Source organism: Pteronotus mesoamericanus, unplaced genomic scaffold, assembly GCF_021234165.1.
Source record: "Pteronotus mesoamericanus isolate MK-2021 breed Mesoamerican mustached bat unplaced genomic scaffold, CSHL_Meso_final scaffold_705, whole genome shotgun sequence".
Lineage (NCBI taxonomy): Eukaryota > Metazoa > Chordata > Mammalia > Chiroptera > Mormoopidae > Pteronotus > Pteronotus mesoamericanus.
Genome location: NW_026555326.1, coordinates 11741032 through 11748721, shown reverse-complemented (window position 1 = coordinate 11748721; position 7690 = coordinate 11741032). Strand labels below are relative to the sequence as shown.

Genomic DNA, 7690 nt, shown 5'->3' with positions numbered 1-7690 from the left:
ATGAGCTCAGCCAGCTCAAAGATAACTATGAGAAACTGCAGAGAAACTATCAGGATCTTACAGCAAACTATATCAGCCTGGAAAAGGACAGAGAAACTATCAAGAAGACACAAGAGGATATGAAGAATAGCATTTCTGAATTGAAGAACACAGTACAAGGAATCCAAAGAATGCTGGATGAAGCCGAGGATAGAATCTGTGAGATGGAGGATAAGGTAGAGAGAAGCTCCCAGAAAGAACAAGAAATGAAAAAACGACTCAGAAATAATGAAGAGGCATTTAGGGAAATGCAGGACAACCTGAAACGGAATAATATCCGTATAATAGGGATACCAGAAAGAGAAGAAGAGGAGCAAGGGATAGAGAACTTCCTCAAAAAAGTAGCGATGGAAAATTTCCCTAATTTGAGGAGAGAAAGGCGCTCATGGATCCAGGAGGGACATAGGATCCCACTCAAGAGGGACTCAAGGAGGTCCACTCCAAGACACATCATCATTAAAATGGCAACTATCAAAGACAAAGAGAGAATCCTCAAGGCAGCAAGGGAGAAGGAGAAGGTAACATACAAGCGGGCCCCGATACACCTAGGAGCTGACTTCTCAACAGAAACACTACAAGCCAGAAGGGAATGGCAACAAATATTCCAAGTCATGAAAAGCAAGGGCCTGCAGCCAAGGCTGCTCTACCCAGAAAGGCTCTCAATTAAACTAGAGGGGGAAATGCGGAGTTTCCCAGACAAGAGAAGACTAAAAGAATACATCTCTACCAAACCAGCACTTCAGGATATGCTAAGGGGACTGGTTTAAGCAGATGAAGGAAAAGAATGAGACAGAGAGGAACACAGGTACAAAGAGAAAAGATGAGTAAGTTTCTATCAGTAATATCTCTCAATGTGAATGGACTAAATGCCCCAATCAAAAGACACAGGATAGCTGAATGGATAAGAAAACATGACCCACACATATGCTGCCTACAAGAGACCCACCTCAGAGCAAGAGACATACACAGATTGAAAGTAAAGGGATGGAAAAAAAAAACTCCAAGCAAATGGGCAAGAGAAGAAAACAGGGGTAGTAATGCTTATATCAGACAAATAAATTTCAAAACAAAGGCCATAAAAAGAGACCCAGAAGGGCACTTTATAATACTTAAAGGAAAAAATCCATCAAGAAGACATGAGCACTGTAAACTTATATGCACCCAACAGAGAAACACGCAAGTATATAAGGAAAATCTTGGATGACTTCAAAAAAGATATAGACAGCAAGACACTGATAGTAGGGGATTATAACACCCTACTGTCAAAAATGGACAGATCTTCTAAACAAAACTTCAACAAGGATCTTGTGGAGCTGAAATATGCATTAAATCACAAGGACTTAACAGACATATATAGAACCTTACATCCCAAAGAAGAAAAATACACATTCTTTTCAAATGCTCATGGCAGTTTTTCAAAAATAGACCACATGATAGGACACAAAGCAAATCACTGCAAATTCAGGAAAATTGAAATAATACCGACCATTTTCTCGGACCACAAGGGCTTGAAACTGGAAATCAACCTCAAAGAGAAACTTCAAAAACTTGCAAACTCATGGAGACTGAACAGTAGGCTATTAAACAATGAATGGGTCAATCATGAGATAAGAGGAGAAATAAAAAATTTTGGGAAACCAATGAAAATGAACAGACAACAGTCCAAAACTTATGGGACACAGCAAAGGCGGTCCTGACAGGGAGGTTCATAGCAATACAGGCTTACCTAAAAAAGATAGAAACATTTCAAATAAAAGACCTAACACTACAACTTCAAGACCTGGAGAAACAACAACAAATAAAACCCAGAGCAAGTAGAAGGAAAGAAATAATCAAGATTAGAGCAGAACTGAATGACAGAGACAAAAAGAACAATTCAGAGGATCAACAAATCCATGAGCTGGTTCTTTGAAAAGATAAATAAAATTGACAAGCCTTTAAGCAGACTCATCAAGAAAAAAAAGGGAGAGGACCCAAATAAATAATATCAGAAATGAAAGAGGAGAAATAACAACGGATACCGCAGAAATACAAATGATCATCAGAAACTATTATGAACACTTATATGCCAAAAATTTGAAAACCTCGATGAAATGGACAAATTTTTAGAAAAGTATAATCTTCCAACACTGAAGGAGGAAGAAACAGAAAGCTTGAACAGACTGATAACAGCTGGGGAAATTGAAGGAGTAATCAAGAAACTCCCAGCACACAAAACCCCAGGGCCGGACGGTTTCAGAGATTTTACAAAATATTTAAGGAAGAGCTAACGCCTGTCCTTTTCAGACTATTCCCAAAAATGCAAGAGGAGGGAAGACGCCCAGATTCTTTCTATGAGGCCAGCATCACCCTAATCCCAAAACCAGATAGACCCTACAAACAAAGAAAACTACAGGCCAATTTCGCTGATGAACATAGATGCTAAAATCCTCCACAAAATATTGGCAAACCCCATCCGGCAATACATTGAAAAGATTATCCACAATGATCATGTGGGATTCATCCCAGGGATGCAGGGATGGTTCAATATACGCAAGTCAATATACATTATACATCACATAAATAAAAGAAAAGACAAAAACCACATGATCATCTCGATAGACGCAGAAAAAGCATTCAATAAGGTACAGCACCCACTTATGATCAAAACACTCAGCAAAATGGGAATAAATGTGGCATTCCTCAACCTAATAAAGGTCATATGTGAAAAACCTACAGCCAATATCATACTCAACAGGCAAAAACTAAAAGCTTTCCCACTAAGATCGGGAACACAACAAGGATGTCCACTATCACCACTTGTTTTCAACATCGTATTGGAAGTCCTAGCCACAGCGGTCAGACAAGAGAAAGAGATAAAAGGCATCGAAATAAGAAAGGACGAAGTAAAGCTATCATTGTTTGCAGATGACATGATAGTGTACATAGAGAACCCTGTAGACGCTACCAAAAAGCCCCTCAACCTAATAAGTGAATTTGGCAAAACAGCACAATACAAAGTCAATATTCAGAAATTAAAGGCATTTTTATACACCAGCAATGAAATAGAAGAAGAAGGAATCAGAAAAAATATACCATTCGATATAGCAAGAAGAAAAATAAAGTACCTAGGAATAAATTTAACCAAAGAGGTAAAAGACCTGTATGCAGAAAACTATACAACATTGAAAAAAGAAATTAAGGAAGACAGAAATAAATGGAAGCATATACCGTGCTCATGGATTGGAAGAATTAATATCATCAAAATGTCCATACTACCCAAAGCAATTTATAGATTCAATGCAATCCTTATTAAGATACTAATGCCGTATTTCACAGAAATAGAACAGGCATTTCAAAAATTTATATGGAACCATGTATGACCCCGAATAGCCGCAGCAATTTTGAGAAAGAAACACAAAGTAGGAAGGATCACAATACTGGACATCAAACTCTACTACAAAGCCACCATACTCAAAACAATCTGGTACTGGCACAAGAACAGACCCATTGACCAGTGGAACAGAATAGAAAGCCCAGAAATAAGCCCAGGTCTCTATGGGCATCTAATATTTGACAAAGGGGGCAGAAGCATAACATGGAGCCATAATAGCCTCTTCAACAAATGGTGTTGGGAGAGCTGGATGGCTACATGCAAAAAATTGAAATTGGATCATCAGCTGACACCATACACAGAAACAAACTCAAGATGGATAAAAGACTTAAATATAAGTCGCAACACCATCAAAGTCCTAGAGGAGAACATTGGCAGGAAACTCTCAGATATCCCACGCAGCAATTTTTTCACCAATATGTGTCCTAAAGCAAGAGACATAAAGGAAAGAATAAACAAGTGGGACCTCATCAAAATAAGAAGCTTCTGCATGGCTAAAGAAAACATCAGCAAAGTGAAAAGGGAGCCAACCATATGGGAAAGTACATTTGCCAATGACACATCAGATAGAGGTTTGATCTCCAAGATATATAAAGAACTCTCTCAACTCCAATCCAAGAAGATAAATGACCCATAGAAAAAATGGGCAAAGGACCTGGGCAAGCACTTTTCCAAGGAGGAGATACAGAGGGCCCAGAGACAGTTGATAGGATGGTCAGCATCACTAGCCATCAGAAAAATGCAGATTAAAACCACAATAAATACCACATCATACCAGTCAGAATGGCCATCATAAACAGATAAACAAACAACAGGTGCTGGCAAGGCTGTGGAGAAAAGGGAACCCTAGTCCACTGTTGGTGGGAATGCAGACTGGTGCAGCCGCTGTGGAAAGCAGTGTGGGATTTCCTCAAAAAGCTAAAAATGGAACTGCCTTTTGATCCAGTGATTCCCCTGCTGGGACTATACCCTAAGAATCCCAAAATGCCAATTCAAAAAAACCTATACATCCCAATGTTCATAGCAGCAATCTACAATATCCAGGTGTTGGAAGCAACCTAAATGCCCATCAGTAGATGATTGGATCAAAAAACTATGGTACATTTATACAATTGTATACTACACAGTAGAAAAAAAAAAAACTACTACACTTCACGACAGCATGGATGGAACTAGAGAGCACTATGCTAAGTGAAATAACCAGGGAGCGAAAGACAAATACCATATGATCTCACCTATAAGTGGAACCTAACCAACAATGCAAAGATGGAAGGAAAATATGACCAGGAACACTGAAAGGAAAAGAAATCAACAGAAACAAGAGGGAAGGGGGAGGGCAGGGAAAGGGAAGAGAAGGGGAAAGTCCAGGAACATATAACAAGGTCTCGTGGACAAAGCCAAAGTGGAGAAGGATTGAGGGATGGAGATGTGGGAGGGGGGCAGGGAAAAGTGGGGGGGTAGGCGGAGACAAATATATCTGAAAAATAAATAAATAAATAAATAAATAAATAATAAATAATTTTTTAAAAACTTAAAAATAAACAAACTGTCTATAAGGCCTGCACCAGCAGCTCTGTTCTGACTAAAGCAATATTATATACTGGAAACCACGTGTGGGCTTACTCTTCTACCTTCATTTGGCATTTTAATCTATTGAGTTCTGAACCAGGCCCTCAGGTATAATACATCTGCTTTTTCCCTCCAGACCATCTCCTGACACTACCTTCCACCTCCCACATGAGATCACAATTTATACTTTAGCTAAACCCAACTACTCGTGGTTTTCCAAGAATAGTTTGCAGTTGTTGCTTCTATGTCTTTGTTCATTCTGTTCCCTTCCTTGTCTCTTCATCTGGCTCCCACCTGTCCTTCACAACTAAGCTCATGTGCCATCTTCCCCAGAAAACCTTCTAATTGTTCTTCCTAAACTGAGCACTGATCCCTCATTTCTGTCACCACAATCCACTCATTTATTTTATAGGACTTTTAATACAATGACCTGTTTACATTCTTATCTCCCATTAGGTTTTAAACTCTTCCAGCAAGTTCTTGTTCACCTCTCACTCCCTAGCCTTGGTACAGTGGCTGGCACAGAGTAGGCGCTCATTAAATGTGGCAGTGTATACCCATTTACAGCGTAAAGACAAAAATTAGTGCATTTTAGGATGAAGAATGGGGAAGAAATCACCAAGAGATTTTCATGCATGTTTGGAAATAACAAGGACAAGGGAGACCAAACTTTTTCTTTTGTCATTTTTAAAAGATTAAACCCCAACCAATGTAGATTTTCATAGCCATTTGGAGAAAAATGAAAGACAAGGAGCACTTTCAGCAATGAAGATGGGGTGAGTAGAAGGGGAGCTGGGAGAGGAAGGAGGACAAAGAGAAGGAAGGAGTCTGTTGCATTTGTGGGGAAAAGAGAAGTTCATTTTTACTCATAGAGTATTTGGGGTTGTCATGAGACTTCTTAGCCTATTATCTTTCCTTGGGGTCACATATGAAAGAAACAAAGTGCCCCCTAGAATAATGGCTTGGAAGTCAGCTAGGTTTACATTTGAACTTTCACTCCTATCAGTTGTCTAATCCTGGGCAAATTGCTTGACTTTATTGGGCCTCAACTTCCTCATCTACAAAATTGGAATGAGAATACTCAGAGCACAAGGAAGCATTGGTATAAAGATTAAATGAAAAAACATTTAAAAGTGCTTAGCACAGGAGGCAGTGGCAACAGCAAGAGGATGAACAAGTTCAACTCATTGAAAGATGACAGCGGGGACCATGATCAGAATGAAGAAAACAGCACAGAGAAAGATGGTGAGAAGGAAAAAATGGAACGAGACAAAGGTCAGAGCAGCAGCAAGAGGAAGGCTGCTGTCCCTGGACCAGTAGAGAACCCATTGCAGTACAACTACACATTCTGATACTCCAGGAGGACTCCTGGCCAGCCCACCAGCTCGCAGAGCTATGAGCAGAACATCAAACAGATTGGCACCTTTGCCTCTGTGGAGCAGTTCTGGAGGTTTTACAGCCACATGGCACATCCCATAGGCCTGACAGGCTACAGTGACTTCCATCTCTTCAAAGAAGGAATCAAACCCATGTGGGAGGATGATGTGAATAAAAATGGCAGCAAGTGGATCATCTGGCTGTGGAAGGTCTTGGCATTTCACTGTTGGAAGAACCTCATCCTGGCCATGCTAGGGGAGCACTGCATGGTTGGGGAGATCTGTGGGGCCATAGTCTGTCTCCAGTTCCAGGAGGACATTATTTACATTTGGAACAAGACTGCCAGTGACCAAACCACCACAACCTGAATCTGGGACACTCTTTGGCAAGTGCTTAACCTACCTCCCAACACCATTATGGAATACAAAATCCACACCAACATCATCAAAATGCCAGGCAGGCTGGGCCCCCCAAGGCTCCTTTTTAAAAATCTCTGGAAGCCACTACTGAATGGACCATGACCCTCTTTCCCTGTCTGGATGGCACCATCATTGAAGCTGGCATCATCGGAGTCTCATGTTCTGTTGGCATCCTACCTGGAAGATCCTTCTGTCCTGGACAAGAGGAATTTGAAGAGCTATGTTTTAAGAATATGCTGACATGCAGCAGCTACGGCATCACCTGAGATCACTTAATAAATGGTGCTAAACTAAAATATATAAATAAAACAAAAAAAATAAAAGTGCTTAGCACAGAATCTGATTTTATTGGTCAGATTTTGCTGCAATAATAAAGAACCCCCAAATCTCCATGGTTTACAAGCACAAACATCTTTCTTGAGGGTTGTGGATTGACTATGGCTCTGCTAAATTTCACTGGTTCCTTGCTTGTCCTCTTATTCAATGGCCTGTGGTGAAGGGGCAGCCAAATTCTGAGGCAAGCTGCTCTTGCTGTGGAGGACACTCTTCAAAGGGGACAAAGCCAAACTGCAGCAGCACATTTAAATCTATATCTCTGACATGACATGTGACTCATCTACCCATACTCTACTTGCCAAGCCAGTCCCATGGTCCAGCCCAAAGCCAATGGGTAGGATGTCACCTACAGAGAAACATGGGAGCACACATAACTGCCAACAAGTAAAGCAGTCTAACACACACAGCTTTTATTTGGCCACTTCTCTTGAGTCAGTAAATAGATTCACAGGTAGCTGAAAGATGCAAGTGGTCTTAGAGAAGAATGCTGATCTAATGCTCAAGGAGACAAAAGGGAAGGCATGGCTCTGTCAAAACCTATTCCTCTTCCACCCCATCCACCCCATAACTCTCTCCA

The 7690-nt window shown here is 40.6% G+C and overlaps 1 pseudogene; it reads left to right on the top strand.

The window, feature by feature from the left end:
* Positions 1–6150: 6150 nt before the first annotated feature.
* On the top strand, positions 6151–6879 carry LOC129062095 (eukaryotic translation initiation factor 4E type 2-like; annotated as a pseudogene).
* The last annotated feature ends 811 nt before the right edge of the window (positions 6880–7690 follow it).